The sequence below is a fragment of the Equus asinus genome, unplaced genomic scaffold (genome assembly GCF_041296235.1).
Source record: "Equus asinus isolate D_3611 breed Donkey unplaced genomic scaffold, EquAss-T2T_v2 contig_333, whole genome shotgun sequence".
NCBI classification, from domain to species: domain Eukaryota; kingdom Metazoa; phylum Chordata; class Mammalia; order Perissodactyla; family Equidae; genus Equus; species Equus asinus.
The window spans coordinates 3,428-22,280 of record NW_027224998.1 but is presented as its reverse complement, the minus strand read 5'-3'; the positions used below and the strand labels follow the sequence as shown (position 1 = coordinate 22,280).

Here is an 18,853-nt window from a genome sequence, read left to right as displayed (position 1 = left end):
GGTGGTGCTTTGGGAGCTTTTTCTAGAAGAAGGAGCGAACGGCGTTCCCTGGGAAGGGAGGAAACCAGAGGAGGTCCCCCTCAGACCGACCTGGCACGAGAAGGACACACACTCTCTCTCTCTCTCTCTCTCCCTTTTCTTCCTGACTTGAAATCAGGAGACAAAACTCCCCTGCCAAAGGGGCCCTCCCAAAACGGGGAGTGAGGAAGACCTCCTTCTCTTCACGGCTGAAGTTCTCCCTGCCTTTCCTGGACGGGAAGGATAGCACCTACGCCCGCTGCCGTCGGTGACTTTTAGTCCCCCTGGAGAGGAAGAAATTCTTTCCCGTGGCCGAACCCTGGCGGTTCGTTCGTGCTGCAGAGGACGTGACCCTCTCTGACACACCCAGGAACCTCCTCGCTCCGGGTCGAGGAGAGGGAGTTCTGTTCTGTGGTTTAGAATGGTGCTTAAAAAGGGATGTCGCTTACAAAGGGTCCTCGTCCCCCTTCCTAAACCTAAACGGACGGCTCGGCTCGGAGGCGTGAGATACGTTTCGCATCCTCCTCGTCGTCTTCACTCAAAGTTTTATTGGAGTTTGGAAGATTTTATTTTTTGTCTTTCCTTTTTCTCCCCAAAGCCCCCCGGTACGTAGTTGTGTGTTCTTCGCGGTGGGTCCTTCTAGCGGTGGTATGTGGGACGCCGCCTCAGCGTGGTTTGATGAGCAGTGCCGTGTCCGCGCCCGGGATCCGAACGAACCGATGAAACACTGGGCTGCCTGCAGCGGAGCGCGCGAACTTAACCACTCGGCCACGGGGCCAGCCCCTTACTGGATTTTCAAAACAACTCCGGGGGCCGGCCCGGTGGCGCGGCGGTGAAGTTCGCACGTTCTGCTCCGCCGGCCCCGGGTTCGCCGGTCCGGATCCCGGGCGCAGGACCCGGCACCGCTTGGCGAGCCACGCTGTGGCAGGCGTCCCACCTGGAAAGTAGAGGGGGATGGGCACGGATGTCAGCTCAGGGCCAGTCTTCCTCGGCCGACAGAGGAGGATTGGTGGCAGATGTTCGCTCAGGGCTCATCTTCCTCAAAAATAAAATAATAAATCGATTCGATAAAATGTCAAATAACACAACCGCGGGATCACGCTTAGAGTCACCCTTGGCCCGATGATGCCACTCCCCACCCCCCCCACCCCCCTGCCCCCCACCATTTGGAGGTGCCGTCAGTGGGATTCGTTCCTGTTTGTCCATCTTTCTTCCTCTTTTTTTTTTTTTTTTTTAAAGACTGGCACCCGAGCTCATTGCCAATCTTTTCTTTTCTTTTTATTCCTCCTCCTTCTTCTTCTTCTCCCCAGAGCACCCCAGTACCTAGTTCTATATTCTCTTTGAGGGTCCCTCTGGTTCTGCCGTGTGGGACGCCACCTCAGCGTGGTTTGATGAGCGGTGCCGTGTCCGAGCCCAGGATCCGAACCTTCCAAGCCCCGGGCCGCTGAAGCGGAGCGTGCAAACTCAACCGCTCGGCCACGGGGTCAGCCCCTCCCTCCCTCCCTTCCTTCCTTCCTTCCTTCCTTCCTTCCTTCCTTCCTTCCTTCCTTCCTTCCTTCCTAAGGAGGAGGAGGCAGGCACTGTGTGAAGTCGCCAGTGAGTCTGTGGAAAGAGACGGAGGATTTCCCATGGGAAGCCGGGGCGGGGGACACGGACCGATGTCGTGCGAACTTGAAGGTGAAAGATCAAAAAACCCACACACGCCTAGAGCGGCGGGTTGCCCGTTAGGAGTTTGCTTGCCGGGCCCATAACGCAGGGCTCATCGATGAGCCAAACCGTCCGTGATCCTCAAGCAGTCTAGTAGGGTTAGAGAAAGGAGGGGGGCACTCTTTCTGCCCCAGATGAGGCGAGTTTCTCAGACAGCCACCCTGCCCCAACATCTTCCCTCCCTGCCTCCCGGCCCTTGGTGGACTGCGGCCTAAGGGTGGGGGAATTGAAGAAAGCCGTTCAATGGAAAAAAGCCCGAGGCCATGGGAGAGAGCTTCCTGCACTTGAATGAAGCCCTGACGCCAGGCCCATCGGAATGAATGGGCCTGACCTCCCCTCCCCCCTCCCCCCTCCCCCCTCCCAGGCTGGCGACTCGGCAGTGGAAGGCTAGGGGTTTCTTCCGAAATGGTGAACCGGCCCCCTTGTCCACAGGAAAACCACACACGGGTACAGCCTAGGCCGGATCTCAGGGTACAGCCTAGGCCGGATCTCAGGCCAAGTCGTCAGGGTGGCAAGATGATGGCGGATGAGAGGAAACTTGTTCTGGGACCGCACCGCCCCCCCCCCATCGCCTCTCTGGCTGAGAAGAGGGCTGGGGAGCGGTGAGGGTCAGGGGGAGAGTGGGGGCGGGGCCGGGACAGGGACCACCGGGCAGTAGGACGGGAGTAGCCCTGAGGCCTGCCTGCCTGCTTCCTTCCCTGCCGGCGCAGGGCTGAGAGAGGCACGGGGCACGCTGGCTCCTGCCCCTTCACTCATTCGGGAAGCCTCCTGTTGTTGCTCCTGAGGTGCCGGCTGCGGTGACAGACAGAGCAAAACTCCTCTCTCTGTCTATTTCTTCAAAGGCCCGAGTCTGAGCTACGACAGATTCCCCTGTGGCTCAACCCGCAACCTCCCATCCTGCCAGACCAGACCCCTTGTCTAAAAACCTCCACTGGAGGAGCTCTTCCACCTGACTCGGAAAGGAAACACCAGCCCCGCCTCAGCCTCACACCCACCACCACCACCACCACCCGCCCCCCCCCCCCCCGCCCCACTCTCCTCCGGACCCAGATACCTAACAGAGGGAACAAAAATCCAAAAATCCTGCTGCTCTCCTTCTACCACCTCCACTTCAGAAGAGTCAGTCTCCCCCGAACACCTCAGACTCTGTGACTTCCCGCGGCCTCCCTTTCCCCGTCCCCATTCTCTCCCCGGACGGGCCCCATCTTACACTTGAACGACAGCTCCACCGCTCGGGGCAGCTGGACACGATGTCCCAAAGTGGCCCGGACGGTAGCCTGGTCGATTCCAAAGGACCCACGCACGCAGTCGGCCATAAACGTGGTGTGGAGATCGTGGACGTTTGCGGGCCTCTGATGAAATCGCTGCTCCGGGGACCCCGGCGTCTAGGACCCGTCTTCTCCGTGTTCTTCACACCGTTGCTCCTGGGCCGGTTATTCTCTTCCCTCTCACTGACCTTAACGTTTTGTCTCTGCCATTGAATTTTGACTGTGCGAATGTGACTTGCCGCTGTAGGGCTGCGTGGATCTCTCAGGCATCCTGCTGTGCCGTGCGGGGGGAGGGGGGGGAATCCTTGGTGGGTGGGTCGATAGACGTCCCTTTGGTTGTGCCCTGGAGGGGAGAGACAGAGGGGACGACTCAATCCACCACGAACGCTGATGTCGCTCCGATAAACCTGTAGCGGTGATTCTAGTTTATGGCCCGTGTCCTGAAAATAACTTCCCGAAGGGCCAGCCCGGCGGCACAGCGGTTAAGTTCGCACGTTCCGTTTTGTCAGCCAGGGGTTCGCAGGTTCGGATCCGGGGTGCGGACGTGGCGCCGCTTGGCGAGCCACGCTGTGGTCAGCGTCCCGCCTATCAAGGGGAGGGGGATGGGCACGGATGTTAGCTCGGGACCACTCTCCCGGGGCAAAAAGAGGAGAATTGGCAGCAGGTGTCAGCTCGGGGCTCGTCTTCCTCGAAAAATAAATTAATTAAATAAATAAAAACAACTTCCCAAACCTCTCTGATAACTTGAAGCTTTGAAGTTTTGCGAGGTGAAATCAGGTGATAAAAAAGTCCACGGACGGGGGCGGCCCCGTGGCCGAGTGGTTAAGTTCACAAGCTCCCCTTCGGCGGCCCAGGGTTTTGCCGGTTCAGATCCCGGGCACGGCACGGACACGGCACCGCTCGTCGGGCCGTGTGGAGGCGGCGTCCCACATGCCACAACTGGAAGGGCCCTCAACTAAGATAGACAACTATGTCATGGGGGGGATTGGGGGAGAAAAATCGGGAGGGGGGAAAAAAAAACAGAAACGGAAGATTGGCAACAGGCGTTAGCTCTGTGAGGGCCGATCTTCCTCACCCAAAAACTAAAGTGAGATGAAATCAAATAAAGCGAAGGAAAAGATAAACCTATGAAATCCCATGTTTCTAAAAGTGGCCAAGTGTTTAGAAATTGGCCAAGCGACGGAATGCTCATGGGAAGGACAGTTCCTAATTGCTGGCTTCTTAGTTTTCACCAAAATTAAGGTTCGTGAGGGTTAAAAAATCTACTTAACAAATGCGATGAAAGCCACTAGGCCGGCCCGGTGGCGCGCTGGTTAAGTGTGCCTGTTCCGCTTCGCCGGCCCGGGGTTTGCCAGTTCGGATCCCGGGGGTGGACGTGGCACCGCTGGGCGAGCCACGTGGTGGTAGGCGTCCCACATATGAAATAGAGGAAGATGGGCACGGAGGTTAGCTCAGGGCCAGCCTTCCTCGGCAAAAAGAGGAGGATTGGCAGCAGTTAGCTCAGGGCTCATCGTCCTCAAAACAAAACAAAACAAAACAAAACAAAAAGCCACTAAAAGTGAATATGGGAAACATCTTTGTGTTCAAGGAAAGTGAGATGGCTGCCTTCAGGCAAGAGGGCCTAAAAAGTAAAGATCGTTTTGTCTGTGAAAAGGTGATCAAAGTTTCATGGGGAAAATAATCTGAGAAAAAGGCCTGTTCGTGGTCAAGTGGCCTAAAATTGGAACGAGTGGACAGATAGAAATGGCGAGCGATAGGATCTATGGGAGTCTATGAGGAAGCCATTGGGTGTCGGCCTAATTCGGCCTGACAGTGTTTTTCGAAAAGGGCCTGACGTGGCCGTCGAGCACGCATCGCATCCTAGATCCGCTTTACACATTTCCTACGGCAAGAACCAATGCCCTTAAGGGAAAGGAGCAGCTTCCCCGTGCTCGGGCCTTTCCTTAAGGAGAGGCATCTTTCCTTAGGCTAGGAGCGGATGGTTGCGCTCACCTTTGACCATCCGGCTCCCCTGTGACCACCCAGGCCCAGACAACAGACCTGCCACCCAGCAGTGTCTGTCGATCGCTGTGCCGACAGAGCAGTCTCGCGACTATCATCCAAGGGACCTTTCGATCCTATGTGAAACGTCCTCTCTGGGGGTCTAGAAGCACTCTGTACACCCCACTTCCCGGGCACCCTCTCTTCCTTCGGGAAGAAAGGCCCCGGGCCACAGTCCTCACATTTTAGCTCAGAATAAACGCACCCCGATTTTCACGGATAGATTGGTTCCGGATTATTTCCGTCGACAGAATGGAATCAAGTCAATGAGTTTCAAGATCGGAGGGAAGCTGATGCAAAATCAGAATTTGTTTTTCTCACTCCCGAAAGGATACTTTTCTCTAACTTCTAGTCTCCTCCTGATAAAGACATTGGAAAAGGTTTCTCTTGACCTCTGAGGGAATCGACACCAAAGACAGAGATCCTCCATTTTGTCAGAATGATTTCCTAGGCCTCCAATGGAGGAGGCCTCCCTCGGACGGGAGCTCAGCTTTTGTTTTGCAACAGTTTTCCTCTCTCTGCTTGCCTTTAACATCTCCTTTCCCGTTCTTCTTTTTTGGAAGGGAAATACGTGCACCGCTGGGGAAAAAAAAAAAAAAAGAATTTTCTAAATGACCAAAGAAGATCTACGACTGTTGTTATTTTGGTTTCACGGAGCAGTTCCACGTCCACATTTACTCCATTTTAAACACCCACACACACTCACAGCACGGCGCTGTGAGGATGTCCCGGGGAACTCGATTTGTGGAGGGAATGGCTGTGAGGTCTCTGCCCCCCAACCCCCACCATTTGGGTGCTTCTGCTTGTTGATGAGGACGGGAAGCCCTGCTGAAATCCATATTCTTATCACCACACGTGCATCTGCACCCATGCTCCCCCCCGTGTGTCGTCTTTGGGCTTTGCTGTGGCCCCGTGCGGAGGGAGACCTGTTTTGTGTTGTAAACTTTTCCGCGGCCAAGCGGCTCGGTCCTTTCCTCTACGACTTGTGGGCTCTGTCTGTCCGTCTGCCTTAGAGAGACCCTCTGGGCCGGAAGTGACAGGCTGCACACAATTCCTGACAGACTGCGGACAATTCCTCCGTCGTCACGGTCCTTCTCTGATGACGTGCATGGTTTCGGTTTGACAGCGACCCCCACCCCCCACCCCGCCGTGATTTTCTAAGTCCTCCCGGGAGCCCGGGAAGTGCTCGGGCCGCTCCGGGAAGCGGGGGCCGGCAGCCCCGGCCTGCCCCGTGGCATCTCCGGGGACTTTTCCACCTCTGTCCGCGTCAGCCAGCCGGCAGCCCCGCGCCCGGCCCGGCCCAGAAGTCACGTGGGGAGTCTGTCCCCTTCCTGGCAAGCCCACCCACCCCACCCCCCTCCCCGCCGATTTTCCAACACCTCCTTCTGCGCCCAGGGTTGCCCTGTGCTGCCTGGGAGCTCCGAGGTGGACACCCTGGGGCCTCACGTGGTGACCTCCCGCCCGCCCCAAGCGGGCCCAGAGAGAAAGAGAGAGAGAGAGAGAGACAGAGAGAGACAGAGACAGAGACAGAGACAGAGAGAGACAGAGACAGAGACAGAGACAGAGACAGAGAGAGACCTGACCCGGCGGTGGGCTCAGGCTGTGCACTCTCGCTGGCTGGTGACCCGGTTCCCTCCCGCTGACCCCTCCGCGCCGGTCGTTGGGCGCCATCTGGCGGCCGCTTTTACAGAGTGGCCCTCCTCCGGAGCCCCGGCGACATGAGCAAGGGATGGGACTCGCAGGACGTCTGTGTGGTTTCCAGTGTGGGGCTGTGTGGAACAGAGCTGCTAAGAACATTCATGCCCCGGATTCTGTGTGAATGAACAGGAACGTGGCCGCAGCCCCCACCCCGCCCCCCGCCCCAGCCCCCGGGAGTGGTGGGAGTGGTGCCCTCCAGACCACCCTCGGGTTGGATGCCTCCCTCCCTGGAAGGACTCACGGGACTCCACAAAAGCTGACTTCCTGGAGGTCCAGCGGAGACCCCCAAGGCCCAAGGCCCCCCCCCCCCCCCCACCCACCCACCACAGATCACTGTGGAAGCCTTAACGACCCAAGGCTCCAGCTACATACAGACGCTCTTAGGAGGCAAGATACACCAAAGGCTTATGTAGGTTGCCACTTTCGGTGGTTGTTTCCGCGGCGTGTCAGTTTTGGAACCCGCCACGCCCTTTTTCACAGAGGCCATACCGTTTCCCTTCACCACCAGTGAGGCGTGAGTGACTGACTTGGCTTCTCCGCGACCTGACTAGCAGTTTGATCCTGTTCCGGTATTTGGAAGAAGGCAGTCTCACCCATGTGTCCCCACAATGTCTCCCTCTAATTTTCTCACTTGCTTTTCCAGGGAACAGCTCACATCTTTTCATGCGCTTATCGGTCATCCATGCATACCTCCTCCACCCCAGGTGAAAGTGCCTGCTCTGTCTATTGGTCTTCCATTCTTTTTGTATTTTTCAGTGTTGATTTCCCCCGGGTCTCCACTCCATTGTGGGTTTTGTTTTTTGTTTTTTGTTTTTTGTTTTTTTTTTTTGCTTAAAGATTGTCACCTGAGCTAGGCACTGTTGCGCTGCTTCCTCAGTTTCAGAGGGTACCTTTTTCAGGGTTGCTTTTTGACCGGGTCTCCTCGCCATTGTATTTTTTTATTTTTTTTTTTTTGCTTAAAGATTGCCACCTGAGCTAGCCTCTGTTGCCCATCTTCTTCGGTTTCAGAGGGTAGATTTCTCAGTGTTGCTTTTTCGCCAGCTCTCCACGCCCTTGCGTCTTTTTTTTTTCTGCTTGAAGGCTGCAACCTGAGCTAGCTTCTTTTGCCCATGTTCCTCAGTTTCAGAGGGTGGATTTCTCCGTGTTGCTTTTTCCCCAGGTCTCCACACCCTTGTGTGTTTCTTTGGCTTAACGATTGCCACCTGAGGTAGCCTCTGTTGCCCATCTTCGTCCGTTTCAGAGGGTGGATTTCTCAGTGTTGCCTTTTCGCCAGCTCCCCACGCCCTTGTGTGTTTCTTTTGCTTAAAGATTGTCACCTGAGCTAGGCACTGTTGCCCTGCTTCCTCAGTTTCAGAGGGTACCTTTTTCAGGGTTGCTTTTTCACCGGGTCTCCTCGCCATTGTATTTTTTTATCTTATTTTTTTTGCTTAAAGATTGCCACCTGAGCTAGCCTCTGTTGCGCTTCTTTCTCAGTTCTAGAGGGTAGATTTCTCCGTGTTGCTTTTTCCCCAGGTCTCCACGCACTTCCTTTTATTTTTCCTTAAAAATTGCCACCTGAGCTAGCCTCTGTTGTCCATCTTCGTCGGTTTCAGAGGGTAGATTTCTCACTGTGGCTTTTTTGCCAGGTCTGCACGCCCTTGTGTTTTTTTTCTGCTTAAAGGTTGCAACCTGAGCTAGCTTCTTTTGCCCATGTCCCTCAGTTTCAGAGGGTGGATTTCTCCGTGTTGCTTTTTCCCCAGGCCTCCACGCCCTTGTGTGTTTCTTTTGCTTAACGATTGCCACCTGAGCTAGCCTCTGTTGCCCATCTTCGTCCGTTTCAGAGGGTGGATTTCTCAGTGTTGCCTTTTCCCCAGCTCCCCACGCCCTTGTGTGTTTCTTTTGCTTAAAGATTGCCACCTGAAGCCAGCCTCTCTTGCCCATCTTCCTCAGTTTCAGAGGGTAGATATTTCAGGGTTGCTTTTTCCCCAGGTCTCCACGCCTTTGGGTTTTGTTTTTGCTTAACGATTGCCACCTGAGCTAGCCTCTCTTGCCCATCTTCCTGAGTTTCAGAGGGTCGATATCTCCGTGTTGCTGTTTCCCCAGGTCTCCACGCCCTTGTGTGTTTCTTTTGCTTAACGTTTGCCACCTGAAGCCAGCCTCTCTTGCCCATCTTCCTCAGTTTCAGAGGGTAGATATTTCAGGGTTGCTTTTTCCCCAGGTCTCCACGCCTTTGTGTTTTGTTTTTGCTTAACGAGTGCCACCTGAGCTAGCCTCTCTTGCCCATGTTCCTCAGTTTCAGAGGGTAGATATTTCAGGGTTGCTTTGTCCCCAGGGCTCCACGCCTTTGTGCTTTGTTTTTGCTTAAGGATTGCCACCTGAGGTAGCCTCTCTTGCCCATCTTCCTCAGTTTCAGAGGGTGGATTTCTCCGTGTTGCTTTTTCCCCAGGTCTCCACGCCCTTGTGTGTTTCTTTTGCTTAAAGATTGCCACCTGAGCTAGCCTCTGTTGCCCATCTTCGTCCGTTTCAGAGGGTGGATTTCTCAGTGTTGCCTTTTCGCCAGCTCCCCACGCCCTTGTGTGTTTCTTTTGCTTAAAGATTGTCACCTGAGCTAGGCACTGTTGCCCTGCTTCCTCAGTTTCAGAGGGTACCTTTTTCAGGGTTGCTTTTTCACCGGGTCTCCTCGCCATTGTATTTTTTTATCTTATTTTTTTTGCTTAAAGATTGCCACCTGAGCTAGCCTCTGTTGCGCTTCTTTCTCAGTTCTAGAGGGTAGATTTCTCCGTGTTGCTTTTTCCCCAGGTCTCCACGCACTTCCTTTTATTTTTCCTTAAAAATTGCCACCTGAGCTAGCCTCTGTTGTCCATCTTCGTCGGTTTCAGAGGGTAGATTTCTCACTGTGGCTTTTTTGCCAGGTCTGCACGCCCTTGTGTTTTTTTTCTGCTTAAAGGTTGCAACCTGAGCTAGCTTCTTTTGCCCATGTCCCTCAGTTTCAGAGGGTGGATTTCTCCGTGTTGCTTTTTCCCCAGGCCTCCACGCCCTTGTGTGTTTCTTTTGCTTAAAGATTGCCACCTGAAGCCAGCCTCTCTTGCCCATCTTCCTCAGTTTCAGAGGGTAGATATTTCAGGGTTGCTTTTTCCCCAGGTCTCCACGCCTTTGTGTTTTGTTTTTGCTTAACGAGTGCCACCTGAGCTAGCCTCTCTTGCCCATGTTCCTCAGTTTCAGAGGGTAGATATTTCAGGGTTGCTTTGTCCCCAGGTCTCCATGCCTTTGGGTTTTGTTTTTGCTTAACGATTGCCACCTGAGGTAGCCTCTGTTGCCCATCTTCGTCCGTTTCAGAGGGTGGATTTCTCAGTGTTGCCTTTTCCCCAGCTCCCCACGCCCTTGTGTGTTTCTTTTGCTTAAAGATTGTCACCTGAGCTAGGCACTGTTGCCCTGCTTCCTCAGTTTCAGAGGGTACCTTTTTCAGGGTTGCTTTTTCACCGGGTCTCCTCGCCATTGTATTTTTTTATCTTATTTTTTTTGCTTAAAGATTGCCACCTGAGCTAGCCTCTGTTGCGCTTCTTTCTCAGTTCTAGAGGGTAGATTTCTCCGTGTTGCTTTTTCCCCAGGTCTCCACGCACTTCCTTTTATTTTTCCTTAAAAATTGCCACCTGAGCTAGCCTCTGTTGTCCATCTTCGTCGGTTTCAGAGGGTAGATTTCTCACTGTGGCTTTTTTGCCAGGTCTGCACGCCCTTGTGTTTTTTTTCTGCTTAAAGGTTGCAACCTGAGCTAGCTTCTTTTGCCCATGTCCCTCAGTTTCAGAGGGTGGATTTCTCCGTGTTGCTTTTTCCCCAGGCCTCCACGCCCTTGTGTGTTTCTTTTGCTTAAAGATTGCCACCTGAAGCCAGCCTCTCTTGCCCATCTTCCTCAGTTTCAGAGGGTAGATATTTCAGGGTTGCTTTTTCCCCAGGTCTCCACGCCTTTGTGTTTTGTTTTTGCTTAACGATTGCCACCTGAGCTAGCCTCTCTTGCCCATGTTCCTCAGTTTCAGAGGGTAGATATTTCAGGGTTGCTTTGTCCCCAGGGCTCCACGCCTTTGTGCTTTGTTTTTGCTTAAGGATTGCCACCTGAGGTAGCCTCTCTTGCCCATCTTCCTCAGTTTCAGAGGGTGGATTTCTCCGTGTTGCTTTTTCCCCAGGTCTCCACGCCCTTGTGTGTTTCTTTTGCTTAAAGATTGCCACCTGAGCTAGCCTCTGTTGCCCATCTTCGTCCGTTTCAGAGGGTGGATTTCTCAGTGTTGCCTTTTCGCCAGCTCCCCACGCCCTTGTGTGTTTCTTTTGCTTAAAGATTGTCACCTGAGCTAGGCACTGTTGCCCTGCTTCCTCAGTTTCAGAGGGTACCTTTTTCAGGGTTGCTTTTTCACCGCGTCTCCTCGCCATTGTATTTTTTTATCTTATTTTTTTTGCTTAAAGATTGCCACCTGAGCTAGCCTCTGTTGCGCTTCTTTCTCAGTTCTAGAGGGTAGATTTCTCCGTGTTGCTTTTTCCCCAGGTCTCCACGCACTTCCTTTTATTTTTCCTTAAAAATTGCCACCTGAGCTAGCCTCTGTTGTCCATCTTCGTCGGTTTCAGAGGGTAGATTTCTCACTGTTGCTTTTTTGCCAGGTCTGCACGCCCTTGTGTTTTTTTTCTGCTTAAAGGTTGCAACCTGAGCTAGCTTCTTTTGCCCATGTCCCTCAGTTTCAGAGGGTGGATTTCTCCGTGTTGCTTTTTCCCCAGGCCTCCACGCCCTTGTGTGTTTCTTTTGCTTAAAGATTGCCACCTGAAGCCAGCCTCTCTTGCCCATCTTCCTCAGTTTCAGAGGGTAGATATTTCAGGGTTGCTTTTTCCCCAGGTCTCCACGCCTTTGTGTTTTGTTTTTGCTTAACGATTGCCACCTGAGCTAGCCTCTCTTGCCCATGTTCCTCAGTTTCAGAGGGTAGATATTTCAGGTTTGCTTTGTCCCCAGGGCTCCACGCCTTTGTGCTTTGTTTTTGCTTAAGGATTGCCACCTGAGGTAGCCTCTCTTGCCCATCTTCCTCAGTTTCAGAGGGTGGATTTCTCCGTGTTGCTTTTTCCCCAGGTCTCCACGCCCTTGTGTGTTTCTTTTGCTTAAAGATTGCCACCTGAGCTAGCCTCTGTTGCCCATCTTCGTCCGTTTCAGAGGGTGGATTTCTCAGTGTTGCCTTTTCGCCAGCTCCCCACGCCCTTGTGTGTTTCTTTTGCTTAAAGATTGTCACCTGAGCTAGGCACTGTTGCCCTGCTTCCTCAGTTTCAGAGGGTACCTTTTTCAGGGTTGCTTTTTCACCGGGTCTCCTCGCCATTGTATTTTTTTATCTTATTTTTTTTGCTTAAAGATTGCCACCTGAGCTAGCCTCTGTTGCGCTTCTTTCTCAGTTCTAGAGGGTAGATTTCTCCGTGTTGCTTTTTCCCCAGGTCTCCACGCACTTCCTTTTATTTTTCCTTAAAAATTGCCACCTGAGCTAGCCTCTGTTGTCCATCTTCGTCGGTTTCAGAGGGTAGATTTCTCACTGTGGCTTTTTTGCCAGGTCTGCACGCCCTTGTGTTTTTTTTCTGCTTAAAGGTTGCAACCTGAGCTAGCTTCTTTTGCCCATGTCCCTCAGTTTCAGAGGGTGGATTTCTCCGTGTTGCTTTTTCCCCAGGCCTCCACGCCCTTGTGTGTTTCTTTTGCTTAAAGATTGCCACCTGAAGCCAGCCTCTCTTGCCCATCTTCCTCAGTTTCAGAGGGTAGATATTTCAGGGTTGCTTTTTCCCCAGGTCTCCACGCCTTTGTGTTTTGTTTTTGCTTAACGATTGCCACCTGAGCTAGCCTCTCTTGCCCATGTTCCTCAGTTTCAGAGGGTAGATATTTCAGGGTTGCTTTGTCCCCAGGGCTCCACGCCTTTGTGCTTTGTTTTTGCTTAAGGATTGCCACCTGAGGTAGCCTCTCTTGCCCATCTTCCTCAGTTTCAGAGGGTGGATTTCTCCGTGTTGCTTTTTCCCCAGGTCTCCACGCCCTTGTGTGTTTCTTTTGCTTAAAGATTGCCACCTGAGCTAGCCTCTGTTGCCCATCTTCGTCCGTTTCAGAGGGTGGATTTCTCAGTGTTGCCTTTTCGCCAGCTCCCCACGCCCTTGTGTGTTTCTTTTGCTTAAAGATTGTCACCTGAGCTAGGCACTGTTGCCCTGCTTCCTCAGTTTCAGAGGGTACCTTTTTCAGGGTTGCTTTTTCACCGCGTCTCCTCGCCATTGTATTTTTTTATCTTATTTTTTTTGCTTAAAGATTGCCACCTGAGCTAGCCTCTGTTGCGCTTCTTTCTCAGTTCTAGAGGGTAGATTTCTCCGTGTTGCTTTTTCCCCAGGTCTCCACGCACTTCCTTTTATTTTTCCTTAAAAATTGCCACCTGAGCTAGCCTCTGTTGTCCATCTTCGTCGGTTTCAGAGGGTAGATTTCTCACTGTGGCTTTTTTGCCAGGTCTGCACGCCCTTGTGTTTTTTTTCTGCTTAAAGGTTGCAACCTGAGCTAGCTTCTTTTGCCCATGTCCCTCAGTTTCAGAGGGTGGATTTCTCCGTGTTGCTTTTTCCCCAGGCCTCCACGCCCTTGTGTGTTTCTTTTGCTTAAAGATTGCCACCTGAAGCCAGCCTCTCTTGCCCATCTTCCTCAGTTTCAGAGGGTAGATATTTCAGGGTTGCTTTTTCCCCAGGTCTCCACGCCTTTGTGTTTTGTTTTTGCTTAACGATTGCCACCTGAGCTAGCCTCTCTTGCCCATGTTCCTCAGTTTCAGAGGGTAGATATTTCAGGGTTGCTTTGTCCCCAGGGCTCCACGCCTTTGTGCTTTGTTTTTGCTTAAGGATTGCCACCTGAGGTAGCCTCTCTTGCCCATCTTCCTCAGTTTCAGAGGGTGGATTTCTCCGTGTTGCTTTTTCCCCAGGTCTCCACGCCCTTGTGTGTTTCTTTTGCTTAAAGATTGCCACCTGAGCTAGCCTCTGTTGCCCATCTTCGTCCGTTTCAGAGGGTGGATTTCTCAGTGTTGCCTTTTCGCCAGCTCCCCACGCCCTTGTGTGTTTCTTTTGCTTAAAGATTGTCACCTGAGCTAGGCACTGTTGCCCTGCTTCCTCAGTTTCAGAGGGTACCTTTTTCAGGGTTGCTTTTTCACCGGGTCTCCTCGCCATTGTATTTTTTTATCTTATTTTTTTTGCTTAAAGATTGCCACCTGAGCTAGCCTCTGTTGCGCTTCTTTCTCAGTTCTAGAGGGTAGATTTCTCCGTGTTGCTTTTTCCCCAGGTCTCCACGCACTTCCTTTTATTTTTCCTTAAAAATTGCCACCTGAGCTAGCCTCTGTTGTCCATCTTCGTCGGTTTCAGAGGGTAGATTTCTCACTGTGGCTTTTTTGCCAGGTCTGCACGCCCTTGTGTTTTTTTTCTGCTTAAAGGTTGCAACCTGAGCTAGCTTCTTTTGCCCATGTCCCTCAGTTTCAGAGGGTGGATTTCTCCGTGTTGCTTTTTCCCCAGGCCTCCACGCCCTTGTGTGTTTCTTTTGCTTAACGATTGCCACCTGAGCTAGCCTCTGTTGCCCATCTTCGTCCGTTTCAGAGGGTGGATTTCTCAGTGTTGCCTTTTCCCCAGCTCCCCACGCCCTTGTGTGTTTCTTTTGCTTAAAGATTGCCACCTGAAGCCAGCCTCTCTTGCCCATCTTCCTCAGTTTCAGAGGGTAGATATTTCAGGGTTGCTTTTTCCCCAGGTCTCCACGCCTTTGGGTTTTGTTTTTGCTTAACGATTACCACCTGAGCTAGCCTCGCTTGCCCATCTTCCTGAGTTTCAGAGGGTCGATATCTCCGTGTTGCTGTTTCCCCAGGTCTCCACGCCCTTGTGTGTTTCTTTTGCTTAACGTTTGCCACCTGAAGCCAGCCTCTCTTGCCCATCTTCCTCAGTTTCAGAGGGTAGATATTTCAGGGTTGCTTTTTCCCCAGGTCTCCACGCCTTTGTGTTTTGTTTTTGCTTAACGAGTGCCACCTGAGCTAGCCTCTCTTGCCCATGTTCCTCAGTTTCAGAGGGTAGATATTTCAGGGTTGCTTTGTCCCCAGGGCTCCACGCCTTTGTGCTTTGTTTTTGCTTAAGGATTGCCACCTGAGGTAGCCTCTCTTGCCCATCTTCCTCAGTTTCAGAGGGTGGATTTCTCCGTGTTGCTTTTTCCCCAGGTCTCCACGCCCTTGTGTGTTTCTTTTGCTTAAAGATTGCCACCTGAGCTAGCCTCTGTTGCCCATCTTCGTCCGTTTCAGAGGGTGGATTTCTCAGTGTTGCCTTTTCGCCAGCTCCCCACGCCCTTGTGTGTTTCTTTTGCTTAAAGATTGTCACCTGAGCTAGGCACTGTTGCCCTGCTTCCTCAGTTTCAGAGGGTACCTTTTTCAGGGTTGCTTTTTCACCGGGTCTCCTCGCCATTGTATTTTTTTATCTTATTTTTTTTGCTTAAAGATTGCCACCTGAGCTAGCCTCTGTTGCGCTTCTTTCTCAGTTCTAGAGGGTAGATTTCTCCGTGTTGCTTTTTCCCCAGGTCTCCACGCACTTCCTTTTATTTTTCCTTAAAAATTGCCACCTGAGCTAGCCTCTGTTGTCCATCTTCGTCGGTTTCAGAGGGTAGATTTCTCACTGTGGCTTTTTTGCCAGGTCTGCACGCCCTTGTGTTTTTTTTCTGCTTAAAGGTTGCAACCTGAGCTAGCTTCTTTTGCCCATGTCCCTCAGTTTCAGAGGGTGGATTTCTCCGTGTTGCTTTTTCCCCAGGCCTCCACGCCCTTGTGTGTTTCTTTTGCTTAACGATTGCCACCTGAGCTAGCCTCTGTTGCCCATCTTCGTCCGTTTCAGAGGGTGGATTTCTCAGTGTTGCCTTTTCCCCAGCTCCCCACGCCCTTGTGTGTTTCTTTTGCTTAAAGATTGCCACCTGAGCTAGCCTCTGTTGTCCATCTTCGTCGGTTTCAGAGGGTAGATTTCTCACTGTTGCTTTTTTGCCAGGTCTGCACGCACTTGTGTTTTTTTCTGCTTAAAGGTTGCAACCTGAGCTAGCTTCTTTTGCCCATGTCCCTCAGTTTCAGAGGGTGGATTTCTCCGTGTTGCTTTTTCCCCAGGCCTCCACGCCCTTGTGTGTTTCTTTTGCTTAAAGATTGCCACCTGAAGCCAGCCTCTCTTGCCCATCCTCCTCAGTTTCAGAGGGTAGATATTTCAGGGTTGCTTTTTCCCCAGGTCTCCACGCCTTTGTGTTTTGTTTTTGCTTAACGAGTGCCACCTGAGCTAGCCTCTCTTGCCCATGTTCCTCAGTTTCAGAGGGTAGATATTTCAGGGTTGCTTTGTCCCCAGGGCTCCACGCCTTTGTGCTTTGTTTTTGCTTAAGGATTGCCACCTGAGGTAGCCTCTCTTGCCCATCTTCCTCAGTTTCAGAGGGTGGATTTCTCCGTGTTGCTTTTTCCCCAGGTCTCCACGCCCTTGTGTGTTTCTTTTGCTTAAAGATTGCCACCTGAGCTAGCCTCTGTTGCCCATCTTCGTCCGTTTCAGAGGGTGGATTTCTCAGTGTTGCCTTTTCGCCAGCTCCCCACGCCCTTGTGTGTTTCTTTTGCTTAAAGATTGTCACCTGAGCTAGGCACTGTTGCCCTGCTTCCTCAGTTTCAGAGGGTACCTTTTTCAGGGTTGCTTTTTCACCGGGTCTCCTCGCCATTGTATTTTTTTATCTTATTTTTTTTGCTTAAAGATTGCCACCTGAGCTAGCCTCTGTTGCGCTTCTTTCTCAGTTCTAGAGGGTAGATTTCTCCGTGTTGCTTTTTCCCCAGGTCTCCACGCACTTCCTTTTATTTTTCCTTAAAAATTGCCACCTGAGCTAGCCTCTGTTGTCCATCTTCGTCGGTTTCAGAGGGTAGATTTCTCACTGTGGCTTTTTTGCCAGGTCTGCACGCCCTTGTGTTTTTTTTCTGCTTAAAGGTTGCAACCTGAGCTAGCTTCTTTTGCCCATGTCCCTCAGTTTCAGAGGGTGGATTTCTCCGTGTTGCTTTTTCCCCAGGTCTCCACGCCCTTGTGTGTTTCTTTTGCTTAAAGATTGCCACCTGAGCTAGCCTCTGTTGCCCATCTTCGTCCGTTTCAGAGGGTGGATTTCTCAGTGTTGCCTTTTCGCCAGCTCCCCACGCCCTTGTGTGTTTCTTTTGCTTAAAGATTGTCACCTGAGCTAGGCACTGTTGCCCTGCTTCCTCAGTTTCAGAGGGTACCTTTTTCAGGGTTGCTTTTTCACCGGGTCTCCTCGCCATTGTATTTTTTTATCTTATTTTTTTTGCTTAAAGATTGCCACCTGAGCTACCCTCTGTTGCGCTTCTTGCTCAGTTCTAGAGGGTAGATTTCTCCGTGTTGCTTTTTCCCCAGGTCTCCACGCACTTCCTTTTATTTTTCCTTAAAAATTGCCACCTGAGCTAGCCTCTGTTGTCCATCTTCGTCGGTTTCAGAGGGTAGATTTCTCACTGTTGCTTTTTTGCCAGGTCTGCACGCCCTTGTGTTTTTTTTCTGCTTAAAGGTTGCAACCTGAGCTAGCTTCTTTTGCCCATGTCCCTCAGTTTCAGAGGGTGGATTTCTCCGTGTTGCTTTTTCCCCAGGCCTCCACGCCCTTGTGTGTTTCTTTTGCTTAACGATTGCCACCTGAGCTAGCCTCTGTTGCCCATCTTCGTCCGTTTCAGAGGGTGGATTTCTCAGTGTTGCCTTTTCCCCAGCTCCCCACGCCCTTGTGTGTTTCTTTTGCTTAAAGATTGCCACCTGAGCTAGCCTCTGTTGTCCATCTTCGTCGGTTTCAGAGGGTAGATTTCTCACTGTTGCTTTTTTGCCAGGTCTGCACGCCCTTGTGTTTTTTTCTGCTTAAAGGTTGCAACCTGAGCTAGCTTCTTTTGCCCATGTCCCTCAGTTTCAGAGGGTGGATTTCTCCGTGTTGCTTTTTCCCCAGGCCTCCACGCCCTTGTGTGTTTCTTTTGCTTAAAGATTGCCACCTGAAGCCAGCCTCTCTTGCCCATCTTCCTCAGTTTCAGAGGGTAGATATTTCAGGGTTGCTTTTTCCCCAGGTCTCCACGCCTTTGTGTTTTGTTTTTGCTTAACGAGTGCCACCTGAGCTAGCCTCTCTTGCCCATGTTCCTCAGTTTCAGAGGGTAGATATTTCAGGGTTGCTTTGTCCCCAGGGCTCCACGCCTTTGTGCTTTGTTTTTGCTTAAGGATTGCCACCTGAGGTAGCCTCTCTTGCCCATCTTCCTCAGTTTCAGAGGGTGGATTTCTCCGTGTTGCTTTTTCCCCAGGTCTCCACGCCCTTGTGTGTTTCTTTTGCTTAAAGATTGCCACCTGAGCTAGCCTCTGTTGCCCATCTTCGTCCGTTTCAGAGGGTGGATTTCTCAGTGTTGCCTTTTCGCCAGCTCCCCACGCCCTTGTGTGTTTCTTTTGCTTAAAGATTGTCACCTGAGCTAGGCACTGTTGCCCTGCTTCCTCAGTTTCAGAGGGTACCTTTTTCAGGGTTGCTTTTTCACCGGGTCTCCTCGCCATTGTATTTTTTTATCTTATTTTTTTTGCTTAAAGATTGCCACCTGAGCTAGCCTCTGTTGCGCTTCTTTCTCAGTTCTAGAGGGTAGATTTCTCCGTGTTGCTTTTTCCCCAGGTCTCCACGCACTTCCTTTTATTTTTCCTTAAAAATTGCCACCTGAGCTAGCCTCTGTTGTCCATCTTCGTCGGTTTCAGAGGGTAGATTTCTCACTGTTGCTTTTTTGCCAGGTCTGCACGCCCTTGTGTTTTTTTTCTGCTTAAAGGTTGCAACCTGAGCTAGCTTCTTTTGCCCATGTCCCTCAGTTTCAGAGGGTGGATTTCTCCGTGTTGCTTTTTCCCCAGGCCTCCACGCCCTTGTGTGTTTCTTTTGCTTAAAGATTGCCACCTGAAGCCAGCCTCTCTTGCCCATCTTCCTCAGTTTCAGAGGGTAGATATTTCAGGGTTGCTTTTTCCCCAGGTCTCCACGCCTTTGTGTTTTGTTTTTGCTTAACGAGTGCCACCTGAGCTAGCCTCTCTTGCCCATGTTCCTCAGTTTCAGAGGGTAGATATTTCAGGGTTGCTTTGTCCCCAGGGCTCCACGCCTT

At 51.6% G+C, this 18,853-nt stretch overlaps 1 long non-coding RNA gene across 1 annotated transcript; it reads right to left on the bottom strand.

The window, feature by feature from the left end:
• Positions 1–569: 569 nt before the first annotated feature.
• On the bottom strand, positions 570–6,669 carry LOC139043712 (uncharacterized). The gene is made up of 4 exons (XR_011500780.1): positions 6,617–6,669; positions 5,239–5,612; positions 2,936–3,336; positions 570–1,057 (listed from the first exon to the last, which is right to left on the bottom strand). It is a non-coding gene; the product is annotated as an uncharacterized lncRNA (long non-coding RNA).
• Between the last annotated feature and the right edge of the window lie 12,184 nt (positions 6,670–18,853).